The sequence below is a fragment of the Stenella coeruleoalba genome (assembly GCF_951394435.1).
Source record: "Stenella coeruleoalba genome assembly, chromosome: 3".
Lineage (NCBI taxonomy): Eukaryota > Metazoa > Chordata > Mammalia > Artiodactyla > Delphinidae > Stenella > Stenella coeruleoalba.
This window is the reverse complement of record NC_137148.1, coordinates 12,040,038-12,060,742: the sequence shown is the minus strand read 5'-3', so window position 1 is coordinate 12,060,742 and position 20,705 is coordinate 12,040,038. Positions and strand designations below refer to the sequence as shown.

Genomic DNA, 20,705 nt, shown 5'->3' with positions numbered 1-20,705 from the left:
TTTTTTAATTTCCTTGATTCAGGATGCTACAGATTGTTAAGATCACACTGAAGGTTTAATAACAGCTTCTAATTGGGGGGGAGACAGTAACACTTTAAATAAACGTCTCTACTGGAAGATGCACAAAGGTTTCAGAAACTTACAGTATCTATAGTTACTCATCACCTCGCGTACTGATACAGAGAGATACTGGGCTCATAAAAGCACCGATACATTTTCAGACTAAGTTTTACAGTCACTGGAATTCACAGTAATGACTCAATGACTACAGCTGTGAAAGGCTAAACTACAGGAATCCTAGGTATAAAAATCCTATGTTCTGAACATTGGGCAAAAATATTTAAGTATATGGGGCAGAAGCAGCTCATACTTTTCAAATCATGACGAAAATCATGGCAAGTTCTCCTACAAATAATTATCACTAATGGTTTTAAGTAAATGGTCTTTCCCCCTTCCAAATATCTCTATTGGTCACTTCGCTACACTCACCAATAGGACAAAATCTAATACATCATGACCCCTTAGGTGCTTTCTGCCACCACACTCACACACAAAAGCCAAGACCCGAAAGTCAACAAAAGATCTACAATATTTTAAATTAGAAACAAGCTTTATGAAGTAAAAATGTTGAACAGCCGAAGGCCATAGGGTGCACTCACACAAACATGATAATGTACATCACTCGATACCGAGGTCCACTTAAAACCAGCGCAGTCTGTGAGCCACTGGGGGCCAGGATGGATCCCGCACACAGCGGCAGCTGGCCTGGCTGTGGCCGGTGGCACTGAGTGCACTGCTCCGTGGAAGCACGCTCTCCAGGAGTCGTCTGATCTCTGCTTAGGATTCAGAACAGCAAAGGGGATTTGAGTTTAGTAATGAACAAGAAGGCCACAATTGATGTAGAAAAGCATGGGAGCCACAGGAAAAGCACAGCAATGCTTAAGAGGTGACCAAATGCAGGATGAGAACTGGACCCAGAAAGTGTCTGCTCTCGCTCTCACTCATCTAACTTAAATTTTTTCCTGAAACATCAAGAACTATCTATATAGGATGTACTGAAAAGAAACATGATGGCACAAGTGTTCGGGGAGTTTATTTCAGCAGCGTTTAAAAGACGCTAAGAAGCAATCCTTCCTCTAAAGTCTACGTGTTAATCATACGAGGACAGAACAGTTTGCAAGGGAAATAAAACCCCTCCGAACCAGTGAAGTCCTGCCTCGTAACGCACAGCTAATATTAAGCAGATGCAAACACGTTCCAGCACACTGACGCCCTATCATTTTATCAATGTGACAAAATCACAAGTTCAAAGCCTGAACAATATCGTCTGGTGCCTTCAGTGGACCAGAGGGCAGTGAAAGGCACCTTGCAGAAGCCAAGCCCTGTGATCCGAGGACTGGACAGAAGCCATGAGCAGGGGACAGCCTCGCAGCCGTAGGACACGGCGTTTCCGGCAGCGGCCGGTTGTCTTTCTGCTGAGAGGACATGAAAACAGTGTGCGGTATTCCCTTCAACACTGTCCCCAAACACTGCTGCTGCCGCTGCTGAGACGAGCAGCAAAGCTCTTCTGCCCAAAACGTTCCAAAATCCCCACGGGATAAGGGCTGCGAGGCCTTCAGTTAGCAAGCGGCCGGGGTTTCCGTAGACGTGGGAGCGGCTATGTGAACAGGCAGCAGGCTCGGGACACCTGCTCGTGTGGTTGAGGGGCTCTGAAGTGAAGGTCACTGCGGAGCCCTCCTTGACCAACCACAGCGCACGCGGAGCGCTGGAGTGAGAACCGTGTACTGAACTGCGAGATCCATCTTCCCTCACGAGCCATGTTCTCTTGGGTAATATGTTTGAAAAACAAATGCTTGCCATGGAAATAAATTCAAAATAAAACAGGCACCGTCTGTCGAAGGTTAACAGTTGGCAGTGCCCCACAGAACCCCGGGTCACAGCACCAGAGACCCTGAGCCGTGCAGCCCAGAGTGGGCGCAGCTCTAACCGTGCGTCCTTCCCCCAGAAGACGGAGGGGAGACTGCACGTGTTTTGTTCAGCCCCAGTTTGAAACCGATCCCATTAAGGAGGGGAAAAAAATGAGACTGCTGGTTAAGGCGCAGCGCTGAATTGGTTTTGTTTTCCTCTTTTTAGAGTTTCTTTAGGGTTTTTTTTTGGGGGGGGGGAGTTGGTCAAAGAAAGAAATGTTTTAACAGGTAATACTCTGTTTAAACCAGTAATGTTTAAGGGATGCGTTAATTCTTTTGAAAGAGTGCACTACATTTTTTAGTAAACTTATGCCTTTTTATCAGCCTCTTAAAAAACAAGGTCTCCAAGGGACTTTTTTTTTTTTACCATTTATATTTACTGGACTCCTACTATTGAAGAAAGGAGAGAGAAAACAACCCTGTTTAAGTCACAATCTGGTTGATGGAGAGAGAAATCACAAGAACTACTGCAGAGCCACAACCAAAGTATCAATACCACAGAACCACAGGTGTTCGTTCGTTCCGGAGACTGAGCCACGGCTTTCAGCTGAAAGAGAGAAGGAAAATTCCAGGAGAGCAGTAACAAACCTGGACATGATAAGGGGTCAGCCACAGGAAAGCAGGAAGGCGCAGGGGTCCTTCTGAGGCCTGCTGGAAGACGCCCCACACCCCCAGACAGCAGGGGACATCTGGGCTCCGTCCTGAGACCCACTGCCATCAACCCCAGGGCCGCCTGCAGGCCGCGGGGAGCAGGGGACCGTCCCGGCTCAGGGGAAAGTTCACAGAGGGCTGATGCCTTGCGGCCAGGGGTGCGGATGGAGCGCACACGCCTGTCTTTGCCATCCCTGCTCTAGAAGGAGGTAATGGCAAAGAGGAGGATCTCAGCGGTACTTAGTCTCATTTTCCTTATTAATCCTCTAGAAAATCAGGGAAGGATTAAAAAAATCATCAGAATTCCAAATTCATACCTAGGGAGCACTGCTGTCAGGAGAAGTTAAGTGAATTCTTAAATGCTAGTGAGCTTTCCAGTTGATAATTTCATAGGACGAAAAACAAAATGTAGAAAAGTCCTATGACTAACCACAGAAAAACAAAAGTGTAACACTGTCCTTTTTAATAAATGACACTTTCTCACAGACCGAGTTTCTACGTGTAAATTTCTCACTAATTTCTGTATTTCAATCCTTAGCAAAATTAAGGCAGAGAATTTATGCCATCATTTAATCATGCTTCTATTATTACAAGCCAGCTTTTTAGCCATATCTCCAGGCAAGGAAGTAGAAACTACACTGTATTTGATAAGCCAATCCCTTCTAAAACAAAGCTTGTCTCCTTGCTTTGAAAATTTCACTATTCAGTCCACACTGACAACAGTTTCTATCAGATCTAAGTGTGCCCCGAGGTTGAAGCATCTCTGTTGGGCAACCCCAGAACTGCTATTAAGACCAAGGGATCAAGGTGCTGTTTCGGTTAAAGGTGGTACCAGCAGAAGTCAAAGGGGATCATGAGGTAGAACGTGGCCCCATCTCACACCGAGCCTGACAAGGGTAATGAGACAGCAAACAGCTATGGGTGCCCACATATTTCACAGATGGGCCCCTCTCCATGGAACTTTGCTAGCAATGACTTAGATAACAAGATAGAGAAGTCCAGGTAACCAAATCCTCAGACCACACAGCTGAATGAAATCATTAGTGTGTCAGTGGGAAAAAAAAAAGAATACTATCTAAAGATCTGAACAGGAAGAACTCAAAGTAATAAGATGAAATTCAACAATCTGTGTAAAGTCACATTTACATTCAAAATGTTAATTTCTTAAGTACAAGTGAGGAAGGATCTGGGTGAAAAAAAGATAAAGGAACAAAAAACCCAGCGTGTTCTGGAGAGCTCTATGAGCTGGGTCTCTGACAGGAACAGGGCAGGGCAGGACGGCGTGTACCCTGCACAGGTCACAAAGATCAGACCTAGGATTCTGGGATCCACATCAGTGCAAAGTGTGGAAGCTACTGGGGGGAAGTGAGGAAAAATGTGGGTGTTTAAAGAAGAGCCTGAGGCCAGGAGGGACCTGGTCCCTATCTTCAAATATCTCAAAGGCTCAGCAGAAAAGACCTTTTGCAGTTCTGGACACTTGGGCTCCAACAGCCAAAAGTGGAATCAACTGAAGTTTCACGGGAAGAGACTTCACCTTCGAAAGAGCGTCGAGGTGGAGGGACGAGGACAGAAGGGATAAGGTGATTAGAAATCAAAGGCTGCGCAGACATTCAGGAGTTTCTTCCCTTTGAGCGAAGTCTGCGGTGTCTCTGTGGCCTGCGGCAAGCGCCCTCAGCGCTGAGTTCCGAGCCCAGAGGTGCCCCGCTTCACCGGTGTGCTCTCTGCCTAGCGCTGCGACTGACAAAAATGAGTCCAGCAACCTTCTGCTCACCTTTTCCGCAGCCCCACGCTAAAAGAAACCTCCCGAGTGAGGAAAATGAGGCTCGCCAAATCTCTAAGCTGTGTAACTGTCGTGAACCCTCGAAAATCGTTAAGGATGTGGCTAGAAAGAGGAAGCCCCGTCATTTCTTGAAAATGAAGCCAAAACTGGCCAACTTTCCTAACAAGGCTATCATCACAAAAAATGTATGCACGGTTCAAAGTCTGTGGACTGAAGACTCTTGCGGCAAAATCAGACACCACTAATAACTCAGGAATAAGGCAAATCCCCAGAGGATCTCGCCTTCGGCGTTCTTCCCCTGGGCCTGGAGCTGGTCTGAGACCTGCAGCGCCGCGACCAGGGGCTCGCCCTGGCCGCCCTCCCAGTGGGCACTGCCCCGGGTGGCGGCCGTGGAGCCACTGACAAAGGAACCATGCCTCCACCAGGTGCCCGCTTCCCTCCCGACACACAGCAGCCGGCCCCTGCCGGGAGGGGTGCTCAGCCCCAGGCCGGCTGCAGGAGGACCTTGCCCTCCACACCAAAGTCACGCTGCGCTTACGCAGGAGACCCCTGCCCCCTGCTAGGCCCGTGGCCCCTGTTTCCAGCCCCGAACCGCTGTTCCCCTTCCCCCAACTGGCTCTATACTCAGAACGTCCTTTCTGTGCCCCCTTCACCAGGTTGCCGCCTCCAGGTCCACACACCCTGGTCAGGCCTCTCTACACACGCCCCACGACTGAGAGCTTAACTGGAAGAGACGTTAGAACTTAAGGAAGGCAACGCAGTACCAGACAAAGAGCGAGCCAGGTCCCGAGCCCAACACCTGCGCACGTCTAGCCTCGTGACCTTCAGCAAATTAAGTGGGTTAGTGTCTCCGAGCTTCCCCTATTACACGGAGAGAATAACGGGATCCAGGTGAGAGGGGCCCTGGGAGAAGCCCGTAAGATAACCTACAGGAAGGCTCAGCAGAGGCCCCTCACAGATGTAAAACACAGAAGAAGGACCCTGGGCTCTTAGCCTACTCAGAGCGCATGCTCAGTGAAGGGCAGTGACACTGCAAGCCTGAAGTGGAGAAGCCAGAACATGAAACTCTTCGATTTTCAGTCCTTTCCACTGTGCCCAGTTACTTCTCCAGCTACCCACTCAGCTCCTAAACTTGGCTAAAATCCTCTAATTTGTCTATTTTAAATGCCCCTGACGTTGGTCTATATAACAAAGCGAGAGGAAGCCAGAGCATTCCACGTGCACTGAAATGGCGCTCACAAAGGGATTTCTACAATGCAGCTGCCCTGGGGCGGCTGTGGTACATGTCCCATCTGGGTGTCCCATGCCCCACCTCACAGGCCACCCGGCCCAGAAACACGCCCATCACAGGCCGGCCCACAGCCATTCACAGCCTGGCACGGGGGTCAGCACAGATTCTCAGATGGGATGGATCACAGAAGGGCCGGGAGGTTTAAGGGTCAGCACCGGGACCAGTGGGCAGCTAATGACAGCTGATAAGGGCGGTGACCAGCTCCCAGACTCATCTGCGCTAGAAGGAAGCAGCCACCGTCCTGCACTGGCCCTAAAGCATCGAGCGGGGCTCCAACTTCAGGTTCAACAGATGCCCGAACCTTTGGAGAGGCACTAACACAATTACGACCAGGCCAACGTCCGGAAGGCTTTCCCTTTTCAGCATTCTCTTACACACTTTGAGGCATCTAAGAACAATGTGGCATCTGTAGAAAAAATCAACATTCATTCTATACCCTTTAAATAAGATGTCTTTCTCTATTACTTAGAAAGAGGCTGTAATGTCAGCTACATGTCCTGTGAAAAGGTAGGAGGCTGAGATATAGTGCTAATAGAAGAATCAAACCAAAAAATGCATTGTAATAGTCCAATGTTGCTTATTTTTTTTATAATCCATACAATGGAGCCAAAAAAAAATTCTAAAAGTGAACTGTACAAATGCCATTTTCTTGCATGATCTTTATACCTTAGCTCTTTTCTGAAGAATTTCACTGCATAAAATTAAATATCATATGTAGAAAAATAAGCCAACTCAAATAATAAACTCCAGAAGAAAATTAAAACTATCTACCTGTATTCTCATATTCAGAGATGAGACAGTTCTAACACGTCCTACTTCTGTGATTTTTTTTTTTTTTAAGCTAAAAATGAGATTCTTACCAAAGTCCAATTTAGGTAACTTTTTTTTTTTAAAGCAAGCAATAAGAATACTGACAGCTTCCATTTAACTCAATACTCTCAGCACAGTTAAAGAAACAGTGGTAAATTCAGTTAGCCTCTTTTGCCCCTTTACCTTCAAAATGATCTTTTTTAATCCAATGAGAATAGGAAGCTCCAGGCAGGATATAATGATCAGTTTGGAAATTCAGGCCACACAGACTGAAAATATCAGCATGTAACCAACTTTTTATCTAGGTTATTTCAGAAGGATGTACCAGAAAACTAGGGAATATAAGGCACAGGCTTGACTACGTCTGTATTACAGTTAAATGGTACTTTACCCAACATGCCTTCCAAAATCAGGTGAACTTAAAGGATACATATACCATATGTAGAAAATTCCAGATTGTAAGAAAAAAATATGTTTTAACACACATTAATTCTGATTTGTTTACGTAAATGCTCATCCTTTTGAAGAATCCTGAGGGCAGAAAAAGTAAAAGAAAAAAAGGGAAATTTTATTTTTAGGTGGTTTTAAAATCACATTTAAATGTGCATTTATTTTTAAAAAATAATAAATAAGTAAATAAATAAAGGGTGCATTTAACCTAGCATTATGGAACAATTAAGAACAAATACAGAACAACTCCTCTAACGGGTAGTGAAGAAGTTGCCAGGGGTTCCAGTCAGGGAATCTAAGTGCTGGAGAGGACTTCTTCCTCGTTCTGGGACACCAGACCCACGCCTTGCGGGCGGGGTTGGGGGGGATGGGGTTGGGGTTGCTGGCCAGGCGTGGGACAGGCTCTAACCAAAACACTCTTCACTCACCCAGAACAGGACTAAGTTAAAAAGCCTTCTGTGATGGGGAGGGAGGGGGAACACAAAGACCCCCTTCTGAGCTCTTGTGAAGAAGGGAAGGACGCGCCAGGTCCTGAGTGTTGACAAATCCTGATTCACGGCTCCAGTCCCACTTAGCTCACACATAAAAGGGGCGATTCAGCCACTCAAGGAGCTGGGGCGGGGGGTGGACTTTGAATGTACTTTAGGTCTGTTTTTAAACAGACCACTATTGACAGGGGCTCTGACTCAGCATCATCTCTCCTGACTACTCTTCTCGGCCAGCTGTCAATGCCTCTATGTGTCCAGTGAATCACACATCACTGTATCCAAGTTAGGAATAAGCCACAGAACACTCACCACTGGGAGACATGACTGTCTTAACATGACTCTTGTCCTCTGTATATGGAAATTATAAAACTGTGGTCAGTAAGCCGAGTGACCATACATCCTGGTTTGACAGGGACAGTCCCCGTTCACACCTACTGCTCCAGAATAACTATCAGTAATAATCTCTTTCACGCTCAAAAGCACCTCTGCTTAGATCACAGATTATATGGTCAGTCTATCAGTGAGGAATGTCACGCTAAGGAAGCATCAACATTTGACAGCAACACCCATCATCTCTTAAACACCTAGCAGGGACACAGCTTTTTAAGCACAACACAGCACAAGGTAGGAACCTAGAGCTTCTAAAGTTGAACCTGAGCAGTAAGTGCCTCACTTGACTTGGAACTTAATCATTTTCTCTACCCTTTTAAGTGGCAGCATTCCTGTGCCGACAGCCATCACCTACAGTGACCTCTCTTTTGATCTCTGGCACCAAAAGAAAGCCTTTGCTGTGTGGTCCTAGCACCACACATACAACCTGGCTGCTCCTGCTTGGCAAATACAGAGCAATAAGGGCCAAACAAAATCTCTGCCCTAAAAGAGGCAGCTTTAGAGAAAAATGGTTAGAAGAAGTGAGAAAATGAAGAATTACCTCACGAACTAGGAAAATCATTGGGTAGGGGTATTTGTAAAAAATAAAAAAAAACAAGGTACATACACAATAAATGAAATTAATGTAAAATAGTAGACAACACGGATAAAATCCTTGCAGCGAGTTAGAAACAAAGCCAAGCCATGGTCTATCGCCAGGGTTGAATTTTTCTGTTTAATTTGCAACCATGGGCCTGTGGCAATTCCAGAGAAAGTCCTATATTTACATGCAGATGCAAAGCAGTCTCCTTCATGCAGCCAAAATACTCGGCCAAGAACCCCTAGGTGCCTGACTCAGTGACAGGAGAAGAGTTCTCGGCAGAGACAGGAGCAATTCTTCCTCTCCCAGGGGTCCTGGGTCCCAGCCCAGGGAGGGAAGCCACTTAGTCCAGCAGTACTTACCCTCTTTCTTTCTCTCTGTTTCTTTTTCTCCTTCTCCCTCTGTCAGCTATCTTTTCTATTTTTATTCTTTATAATTCCCTATTTGCCAGTAAACCAGAGGCAGCATGCTTTAAAATGTTGGAATCCCTCCAAATCTCTAGGTCCTGGAATAGGAGCTCTGTCAAGGAAGGTACAGTGCTTAGTGCCCCAAGTTTCAGGGCAGCCAGATACCAAGACAACATGAAATTCACACAAGTGCCAGAAATGCATGGCAGTAAAAAGATCTCCGTGTTTGAAATTTTCCATAATAAAAAAATTCTGTAATATTCATAGTCCAGTTATTATACGAAAGAAATGGGATCTTTAAACTCCGAAACCTTTAAACTTGTGAAATACAAGCCACTGAAAACAAACTGTAAGTGTGGCCATTCACTTACGAAAGTTTCAAATACATGAATATTAATTTGTTGTCAACACTTAAATGGATTCTAGAATAAATCCTCTGTCCCCTGGGACGTGCTTGTATGGTTACTACTGTCAAATTGTGAGCGTCCTCCTCTCTCAAACCTCAGGGCAGAGTCCATGAGACAAATCTACTGCAGAGAAAGTGGGACACAGAAACAAAGTATCGGAAATGGGCTGTTCGTGCTAATCTAAAAATACTCTTGTGAAAACTAAATTTAATGGTCAAGGGTTTCAGAAGACCGCTGCATTCATGAAATGCATATAACCAGTATCAACTCTGTAAATATGTGCATAAAATGTTCAATAGCCATAAAGATGAGACTTAAAACCCAGTTCTCAAGTGACTATGATTTAAGGAATAACTAAATGTTTCAGCCATCTCCGTTTATTTGACATTAAGTAAAAATGTTATTTTCGAGGGCTTCCCTGGTGGCGCAGTGGTTGAGAGTCCGCCTGCCGATGCAGGGGACACGGGTTCGTGCCCCGGTCCGGGAGGATCCCACATGCCACGGAGCGGCTGGGCCCGTGAGCCATGGCCGCTGAGCCTGCGCATCCGGAGCCTGTGCTCCGCCGCAATGGGAGAGGCTACAACAGTGAGAGGCCCGCATACCGCAAAAAAAAAAAAAAAAAGTTATTTTCAAAAGGTTCAATGTAAATTTTTAAAATCATCTTTGAAAGCATAAATAGGAATTTATAAGGCCTGTTTTATAAAGAAGTGGCGTAAAACATATTTTTAAATAAGAACTATGCTAGATATTCATTATCCCAAAATGCATTCGCCTCCAAAAAATCATCACATATCAGTATTTCTGATGCAAAGATACACTTTTACTGTAACACGGTACTTTGTGAACCTTTCTTTCAGAAGCTTTGTCTCCCGCAACGCAGCACACAGTAGTCTACATGTCCTATATATTTTCATGACTCTCATAAATTATGCTGAGCTCATACTAAGTGGACTACACAAGAGAGAGGCTAGCTACGTTATCACGTGGGGGAGTTCCCCAAATATCTGTGTAATTGTCAACGTGATAAAATGAGTTCTATTTAGAAGGCCCAGGCAGGCTTAAGTGAACTGAGCCTCATCACATCTAATCTAGAAAAACGTAGGTTTGTAAAGCACATCTTGCTTCCACATCTTGAGGTTACACACCAAGATCTAGTTTTATGCCGATATATCTCTAAATTTTAATACTGCAATAATCTAGAATCTTCAAAGAATATACAATTTATGCAAAGGAAAAACAAGAATCGGAATCCATTACTAACCCTTAAAAGATAAAAAAAAAAAAGAAAAGTAAAAATTGTGGAAAGGGAGTTCTAAGTAGAGTGGGGAAAACTGGAAGGAAATTGGAAAACTCCTTGTAGAAAACATTTGAAATCTGACAGCCTTAAAAAGAAAACTGTGGTCCAATTCCATATCGCGATTTTTTCCGAAGTAGTTTAGTTCTAACTAGTGGCAGCCTGGAGAAACTTAATGGACCTCTTCTCGGAATACTGTTTTCCAATACATAAAATAAAATACAGAAAACTACACAGAAAACCAATCATTTTTTTTAAAGTTATCTAAAGATTTTAAAGTATTATGTGCTTCTTTACTACCCATGAAATAACAAGATCTAGCAATCAGTCTAGTAACCACTGTCATTTTGAGGCAGTGCTGAGCATTAGTGAAATTTTGAGAGATCTGCAGTAACCACACGTAACGGAATTTGAAAATATCTGCGACGTCCACTGGTCACAAGTCACAGGTGCTGCCAGAACTACTGCATTACATTCACAATTGAAAGAAATAGCGTATTTAGTTGGAGAGCTGTGAAAAATAAAGATGTAATTAATTTCTTTCCCATGCAAGTTCATGGGTCTTCACTCCAGACCAAAATCTCTTATGCCAGACACAGTGTTACTTACCTGGCCTTTTTGAGCTCTACCTTTGGAGGGAATGTCTTAAGAAGGTCACTGAAGAACAGGTTCTTAACCAGGGGAACATAAACTCCAAGCAGAATCTTTCTCAGGCAAAGGTTCAGGTGGCAGCCCTGTGTGTGCCGTGTGTACCCCTGACCGTAGCTGACCAACTTCTCCAGAGTTGCTAGTCACTCCCTTCTTAAGCTATGAAAGCTATGAAAGTGGCTGGGTAGACAGACAGACAGACATAAGGAAGACCCGAGGGAGAAACAGGAAACAGAGACAGACTTAGAGCAGCTATTTCAGAGTGCCAACTCCCAGCAGCTCCCCCCGGGGGGCACGCCTTGTCACCTCCCTCTCCCAGGCCGACTAAGGGTCCCATACACTTAGGATAAATTCTCTTTGTTGCCCCAGCAGCCAAAAGAGCCTTAACTAAGTCAGGCCCTGAAAGTGCAATATATGCCAAGCTGTAATGCGACTCCTCAAGTGCAAACTGCTAAAAACCACAGACACTGAGTATTAAACCAGTATGGATTGATGGTGACTAGAGCTAGTTTTCCCATAAACCAGCAGCACTGTAAAGTGGATCTTTCCCCAAAGGACATGAAGAATCTATACCTTGGTGATGCTGAAGTGTCAGCAGACATGCTCCTTCGTTTCACTTTCCTGCAGTAGCCTTTACTTGTAGCCGCTGGTGTTCACGGCTGGGGTTTTGTACCATCATGCTGTATTTTCAGAGGACAAGCAAGGCTCTAGACTTACACTGACCACGACAGGAGGGCAAGAATCACAGAGGCAGACACTTCTCATTTATACGTGCAAAACAAAACAGAAATAACACACACCCTCTGCGCTTTGATGCCAGCATTTATGCTACTAATCAGCAACAGGCTAATTTCTTTCTTCTTTTCTAATCTTATCACCAGGGAAGACTGTTTCAGACTGAGAAAGACCCGGAAAGAGCAACAAACCAGTCCTTAAACCTTGTCAGGTTTCAGATAAACTTCTGGTCTATTAAACAATGATTCTGCAGCAACCTCTCCGTATCTGCACTCGGCAGAGTCATGAAACAGACAGGACAGACAGAGGAACAGCTATCGGCTAAGCCCTGCCTTTGCCCTCCATTATCCCAAGTAATTTAGATTGCCTAATTCTGACCTCGGGCTCTTCAGCTTATGGTCTACGACCACATGTTACAAAGTTTAGCTAGCCGGCATTACCTTAAATGGTGCAATTTCAGAGTCTTTCAAAATGCTGAAAAATTTGGATTGGCATTCCTGTAGTTTTAGTCAAAAGTATCATTACTTACAGCGACCAATGAGAGACTTAGCAACGGGCTTTTCTTATAATGGGCACTATATTTTTGGCAAGCTATTACAAAATATTTTATTTCTTTTAAAAGGGTATAAATAATCTGCTGTGTGTACAGTTTTTCCTGAACATAAATCAGTTCTTTCTCTGTGGTCGTACAAACTGAAGTACAAACCAGATGTCAGACTTAACTTATTTTCTGGGGTAAATCGGGCTCGGTTGAGCCCTCTGGACATTCTTTTTATCTTTACTGCTCCAGGACTGTGATGATTTCCAATCCTTCCCCCACATATCTTCATGGTCTTTGATTTTAGGGCAAGGCTAGGTACAATTTAATAATTAGAATGCTGAAAAAGGGTCACATTCCAACTAATTTCTCATTATTATAAATTGCTAATGCTGAAATTATATATCAGGTTAAAACAAGTGTTTAAATTTTAATATTTTTAATGCAAATGGTTAAAAAGTGATAAAACACATTTCTACATATATAATATTATCTCCCAAGAGCTTCAAATCGACTCCAAGAAAGGTTTTACTTTTACTGACTGCTGAGCACATAGTAGGCACTCAATAAATGTGTGATGCATGAATGAATAAGTGAGCATTAAAGATTGTTTTAAATAATGGTAAAACTGAATGGCGAAGGGTTCAGTGACTAGCTAAGGATTACCAAAAGTATATATTGATATATCAAATTTTTAAACAAAGCCAAAGCTTTCTAACCCCAGGATATACAAATTACTACACTCTCTCCATGGAATGTGTTTAAGTAAAAAAGAAAAAGCTAAATATTATCTATATCATAAAGCTGAAGAAACTGTATATATCTAACATGAAACTTAAAAAAAAAATCCAAAACATGTCACAACAGGAACCTCTGGTTTGAGGGAACTAGGGAAAACACACCTCAAGAATATAAATGAGTTCTATAAAGCATTTCCTTAAATCCCTAACACATGGCCTGATTTCCCACCCTCCTACCTCCTCCTCTCCCTCTCCCCAGCTTCATCTGCTTTCCATTTAATCACCTGGAACCCTGCTTTTCTCAACCACTTTCTCTTTCACCTATAAAAACTGGCTACCACTTGCTCTTAATAATAAGCCCTTTCTAAAGCGCTTTGTCTAATTACCAAATCACTCCACAGCTGGTGACAACACGATCCTATGATCCAAGTATCAATACTATCAACTTACAGATATTTTCAAGCTAATCCTAAAATACCATTAAGTACTTACCACTTTTAGTTTCCCAACAGTAGATTTCAATCTACTAGTGGGTGACCCGTTTTTTAAAAACTCACTATGAATCCAATATGAGAAATCATAACTAAATGTAGAAGACCATTTTATTACCACCACTGCACACAATAAATGCAAGTCACAGTGCATCTCACTGATATGCACTTTATGATAATAACTCGAGCACTCCAGTTGAATAAAACAAAGAACATCACAGACTTGATTATCACCCACAAGAGAAGCCAACTTATAAAGAATTTATGAAACAGGGCAAGCTATTTCCTGGGACTCAGTGGTAAAGTTAGAGCAGTAACCCAAATTTTACACCTTTGAAACAAAATCTCTCTTTTCAAAATCACTATAAATAATACCTGGAATCAAAGGAGAGAGATTCAGACGTACCAATTAGTAACCATCAGAAATGACATCATCCTACAAAAATAAAAGACATGGCAATGTGGGAATATTTCCTTAAAAATACAACTTACACTGTCAAATAAAGATGTGTATGGAAGAATATGACATAAAAATAAAAATGGAGACCTTCCCATCTATAAAAGAAAAATGGAACGAGGCAGTCTTAATACCCATTAAGACTACAACAGAAGTGATGGACAAAAGCAGACCAGGATGTCTTAAATTTCCCTTTAATTCTGTCCTACACAAAGAACAAGAAACTTAATCCATGCATTCACCTCAAATAACCTAATTAAAAAGTAAAAATCAAACTGTAGGAGTCAAAACCCTAACCCTCTAAGTAGTAGCCCCAAGGACAATGGCTGCAGAGGTCACCTAGTGACCGCGAGCGTTGGCTATCAGATCTGGGTGGGAAACTGGCAAAAGCCTCCCTGCTCTGAGGCTCCCTTGTCCCACCTTGGGGGCAAAGGCCATGGCCTGCCCCAGAAGAGGAATGCCAGGCAGACCTGGGTTTCTTGGTGACATTTCCAACAATGAATTTTCAACACAGGACCAGTAATTAAAATGAAAAATATGGATATAGAGGAATTTAAACATTTCTACTGCAAATAGTAGCATGAACTCATAAGCCCTGGCATCCACTATATCAAAGAGGCCAAGTAAGGGCTTCCCTGATTGGCGCAGTGGTTGAGAGTCCGCCTGCCGATGCAGGGGACACGGGTTCGTGCCCCGGTCCGGGAAGATCCCACATGCCGCGGAGCGGCTGGGCCCGTGAGCCGTGGCCGCTGAGCCTGCGCGTCTGGAGCCTGTGCTCTGCAACGGGAGAGGCCACGACAGTGACAGCCCCACGTACCGCAAAAAAAAAAAAAAAAAAGAAAAAGAGGCCAAGTAAATCCAACGAACTGAAGGCCAGCTCGAAGGGCAGCACCGTGAATCAGGAGCAGATATGCACACACAGGCACTCTCCAGGGCTAGAAAGCAGGACCCAAAACAACACAAAAGCAAGTTATTCCACTACAGGCAAACAGTATATTAGAAATCAACCTGCTTGAAAATCAAGTACAAGGGAAAAAGGAAGAGATTTATACCAGGCTGTATACGTCACATTCTGTTGCCAAATACTCAGATTCACTGGAGAATCTGCTATTTTAAAAATGTGATGAATAACATATTTGTGGGGACTCTCTACTTAGTTCACCTATGTGGGACCTCCCTATTCGGGGGAACTTAGGGTAAACTTAAAGTGCATCTCTTGCATGAGGCTATGTTAACAGCACAGAAAATCTGATGGGGAATTGAACACATGGCACATACACTCTTCATGGATGATAAGGCCCGTGAAATGCGTGATAAAGCATTTCACTGACTTCAGGATAATATTCTTGGGTGTGATGCTGTGAATGTTTACACCTGTGAACACAGCCAGTTTTCACAGCTATTCAGACTTCTTTTCAATTTTACAAACATAAGACAGAGTCCTAGAAACTTTTCCAAGGATCATGTCAGAAATTATTACCGTTCTTCAAGGGAATCTATTCTCAGATAACTGTGAAGAACCACCTTGCAAATCCCACCATAGTTTCTTCCCCTCCCTGACTTGTTACAGTCTGGAGGCCTTCCCAATATCACACTATTATCAGATGATTCTGATAGAGAGATTGAAAGCACAGCTATCCATAAAAAGAACTTTGGGGAGAGATTTAAGTTGCTCTCTCCATGAGAAAGACATGAACGTTCAGTCGTTAAGTAAAGCAAGAATACTTCTTCGACTGAAAACACGCCGTCTCTGCTACCCTCCTGGGGTGGAATGCGGCTGCCGGTTCCTCACGGCCCCTGTTCAGAACCAAGCTGCCTCTCCGGGACCCAGAGCTCCGTACAGGTCTGCAGCTGGCCTTCCTCTTTCACACCCGGCCTGGGCCTCACGCCACATCTGGCCCACAGCAGGCTCTCCCTTAGTAATTAGTGCCTGTGGCACCTGGCAGTCCATCCAAGGCAGGCCCCAGAAATCAGCGTCTTCTCGTGGCCAGGATTCTCAGGCCCTGCCAACAGCTGAGCTTTGAACGTTGGTCATCTTTCCTTAAAATACCTCTTTCTTTAAAGGATAGAGTGTTTTTGAAACCCTACTTTGTAGAAACATCTTGACCTATTTATGAAAAACTGGGTTGGCCTCATATTGATGTATATAATTTTAAAAGGCCCTGTGGCCTGTTTTCAGATTCATGTAACTAAAGCCTTAAAAGGGATGGGAGGGGAAGTTCCAGAAATGGTAGCGAAGTATGCAAAAGGGAAGACCGAGAAGGACCTAAAACATTCTTAACCGGCTTACGGAAAGCTCTCCTATGAAAACATTCCCAAGAGCTTAGAAAATCTTACCAGCACTATCATTCCCCAACGCGACCTTTCCAGTCTGCTCACTGGGAAATCCACTCATTGAAATGAAAACATTCAGAGGCAACTAGATCTTAAATCTGAAAGGAAACCTTGAGAAAAGATGCTTCTTCACTCTCCTCTGCAGCTGATCAAACCTAGTAATCAATTGGCCAGCAAACATGGATGAGGGTGAGCTTGGCCAGTCTAGGGAGAGACGGTGACTGCCCAGGAGACAAGTCCAAGTGCGAGAGGCGTGGGTCTTGAGAAGCAGCTAACTCTCAACAGTAACAACAGTAAGCAGATGAGTAGCAGCAACGTGCACACAGCCACACAAGGAAAGGGGATGCTGCTTCTACTACCCCCGTCCTTCTCCGCTGCCGCCCAGCCCGTGTCCACTCGCACCCGCACACCCCGGCTTCAAGACCAGCTGGCTCTCTTCCTCTCAATCTTCTACAGGGGAGGTTGTTATACCATAAACATGTCTGGGCCTCTAGCCCACATCTGCCTCCTGCCCTCAGACATGCGGATGTGCGTGCACTTGCTCATTCCTCCAGCCGACAGTTAGTAAGCACCGACTGTGTGCTGGGTACTGGGGATACAAACACGAGTGAGGTTCAGCCTCGATGTGAATGATGGCTTAGAAAATAAAACATCAGGAAGAAATTACGTGATGCTGGGGTGACTGAGTCAAACGGAATTACGATGAATAATAATACCATAGTTTAGGGGAAGGAATCAAATTACCCCAAAATAAGAACTGTTGGGCTTATTTGCTAAACCAAGTTTAGCAAAAATCATCATAAAATGCAAATTTTACATTACATGAAACTGTGGTTAAAGAGGCGTCAAGTAGAAAGAGGTTCAGAGTCAAGAGCCCTGCCAAGTGAAGAGGCACAGAGGAGACAGGAGGGGACACACAGAAGGTGACGTGGACGTGAGGGGCCTGGGGACAGGGCCGGGGGCTCTGTGGGCAGCGCTTCCCTCCCCATTTAAGACTGCACTTAGTGCCAGTGTGTCATCTACACTCTCCACAGGGAGCACCCCCTAAACTCCTGCCCCAGAAATCAAAGTCTCTGACTGCCTCCAGCCGAGTCCAGCAATGGCAGGGAGGGCACTGCCATTCTTAAGCAGTCAGAGGAGAGACAAAAGAGGAATGCAGGAAAAAGGAAGAAGTGAGAAAAACAGGGATTAGAAAAGAAAGATAAAAGAGTCCATTTAGTGAAGAAAAGCATTCGTTATTTCAATAGGTCTGGAATCAGGGCATGTGCCCCTGGTGGCCACCATCCATCCCATTCTAGCTGACCTGACCTCCTCTGGAAGCTATAAAACCCAGAATGGATGGTGAACCCAGGGTTCAGAATGATACACGGGTGGGAGTTCACATAGCTCTGAATGAGGGCACTGGTGACAGCTATTTATAGGGTTCAGGGGCCTTTCTGAAGAGCTTACTTCTGAGCAGATGGGGCTCTGCTCGGGGGGAGGGCTGAGGCTGTGAGAATGACCTCTGGGTGAGTCACTCCCCTACAGAGAGGAAAGTCCCTCTGAAGGACACACAGAGACACAGAGCCCTGGAAAGAAAGACAGACGGTCACCAGGAAAAATAAAGTAACATACAGCTACTGGGAAGTTTAAGGGTGGGAGTAACAGGGGTAAGGGCTGCTTGCATTCATTCATTTTCCTTGAGAGCATCCTTCCTTCACTGAGAGGCGGCGAGCTCCACGGCCACTGCACACCCAGGGGCCAACTGGAAAGGGCCAACCTGTCCTGCTGCCCGTGGTTCCGGGGGCCACACGTGCCCTTAGTGTTCCTAACCAGCAACTCAGTAGGCAAAATGACAGTGACACTTCAGGACACTATGTGTAAAGGGCTGAATTTGAGCTAAACATGCAGACACTGCAATGAGGAAACTCTTCCTCCAGACATAACCAACAAACAAGGGAATGAGTTTAGCGGCTTATAAGAGGAAAAAAACAAGCACATCAACGCCAGTGGGTTTGCTGAGAGGAACAAAACAGGATTCATTCCAACTCTGATCGAAGGGAAAAGATTAGCTTTCCCTACGAAAGAAATAAGTGTATGGAAAGCTACCCAGTGACTCTCCAAATCCCACTGGCTGGGAGGTCATTGTCCAAATCTTCCTGAAGCAATCTCAGGAAAACAAGATCCTGGGCTAAGGCAGCAGGAGCCTTTCTGCCCTCGATGTAAATTGGATCCTGGGCAAATTCTACCATTCGTTATGCCTCATTACCATGACAGGTCGGTTTACAAGCCAAATAACCTGCCCTCAAGCCATCCATTTCAATAATTGGGCAAATTCACCCCAATTCATTCAAGCCAGTGCCAATAGACTGGCAGAGGACGGTTCCCAGGAGGTTGAGCCAACCTTGCTGAGTGGTGTGCCATGCCTAGTAAGGAATTAGGGCTAGGACAGTGACAGCTTCAAGACGGGGAGGAGTCAAGACGCGGAGACCACCTTCCTTCCCACAGATACACCAGAAATACATCTACACGTGGAACAGCTCCTACAGAACACCTACTGAACGCTGGCAGAAGACCTCAGACCTCCCAAAAGGCAAGAAACTCCCCACGTACCTGGGCAGGGGAAAAGAAAAAAGAAACAGAGACAAAAGGATAGGGACGGGACCCGCACCAGTGGGAGGGAGCCGTGAAGGAGGGAAGGTTTCCACACACTAGGAAGCCCCTTCGCCGGGGGAGACTGCGGGTGGCTGAGGGCGGAAGCTTCGGAGCCGCGGAGGAGAGCACAGCCACAGGGGTGGGGAGGACAAAGCGGGGAGATTCCCGCACAGAGGATCGGTGCTGACCGGCACTCACCAGCCGGAGAGGCCTGTCTGCTCACCCGCCGGGGCGGGCGGGGCAGGTAGCTGAGGCTCGGGCTTTGGTCGGAGCGCAGGGAGAGGACTGGGGTTGGCGGCGTGAACACAGCCTGCAGGGGGTTAGCGCACCACAGCTAGCCGAGAGGGAGTCCGGAAAAAGTCTGGACCTGCCTAAGAGGCAAGAGACCACTGTTTCGGGTGCGCGAGGAGAGGGGATTCAGAGCACCGCCTAAATGAGCTCCAGAGACGGGCGCGAGCCGCGGCTATCAGCGCGGACCCCAGAGACGGGCATGAGACGCTAAGGCTGCTGCTGCCGCCACCAAGAAGCCTGTGTGCGAGCACAGGTCACTCTCCACACCCCCCTTCCGGGGAGCCTGTGCAGCCCGCCACTGCCGGGTTCCCGGGATCCAGGGACAACTTCCCCGGGAGAACGCACGGCGCCTCAGGCTGGTGCAACGTCACGCCGGCCTCTGTCGCCGCGGTCTCGCCCCGCACTCCATGCCCCTCCCTCCGCCTGGCCTGAGTGCGCCAGAGCCCCCGAATCAGCTGCTCCTTTAACCTCGTCCTGTCTGGGTGAAGAACAGACACCCTCAGGCGACCGACACGCAGAGCCGGGTCCAAATCCAAAGCTGAACCCCAGGAGCTGTGCGAACAGAGAAAGGGAAATCTCTCCCAGCAGCCTCAGGAGAAGCGGATGAAATCTCCACAGTCAACTTGATGTACCTGCATCTCTGGAATACCTGAATAGACAACGAATCATCCCAAAATTGAGGCGGTGGACTTTGGGAGCAACTGTGGACTTGGGGTTTGCTTTGTTTCTGGTTTTATGTTTATCTTATTTTAGCATTTAGAGCTTATTATCAATGGTAGATTTGTTTATTGATTTGGTTGCTCTCTTCCTTTTTTTAATACATATATATTTTTCCTTTTTCTCCTTTTGGAGTGTGCATGTGCACGCTTCTTTGTGTGATTCTGTCTGTATATCTTTGATTTTACCATTTCTCCTAGGGTTCTGTCTGTCCGTTTTTCTTTTGTTTTTTTAGTATACTTTATAGCACTTGTTTTCATTGGTGGATTTGTTTTTTGGTTTGGTTGGTCTCTTCTTTCTTTCTTTTAATTTTGTTTATTTTTAATAATATATTTTTTATTATAATTATTTTATTTTACTTTTCCTTCTTTCTTTCTTTCTTTTTTTTTTCTCCCTTTTCTTCTGAGCCCTGTGGCTCACAGGGTCTTGGTGCTCCGGCCAGGTGTCAGGCCTGACCCTCTGAGGTGGGAGAGCCAAGTTCGGGCCAAGTCCACCAGAGACCTCCCAGCTCCATGTAATATCAAACGGCGAAAGCTTTCTAACAGATCTCCACCTCAACACAAAGACCCAGCTCCACTCAAGGACCAGCAAGCTACAGTGCTGGA

At 45.4% G+C, this 20,705-nt stretch overlaps 1 protein-coding gene across 14 annotated transcripts in view; it reads right to left on the bottom strand.

The window, feature by feature from the left end:
* TRIO (trio Rho guanine nucleotide exchange factor) overlaps positions 1 to 20,705 on the bottom strand; it is a 372,206-nt gene that overhangs the window by 327,333 nt on the left and 24,168 nt on the right. The window contains exon 1 of one of the 14 annotated variants that reach the window (XM_079917621.1): positions 19,291 to 19,799. The exons of 12 other annotated variants lie outside the window; for them this stretch is intronic. The gene's annotated coding sequence lies outside the window, so the exon portion shown is untranslated. Of the gene's footprint in view, positions 1 to 11,736; positions 16,615 to 19,290; positions 19,800 to 20,705 lie in introns of those variants that run through there. One more of the 14 variants, XM_079917620.1, reaches the window with a different exon arrangement.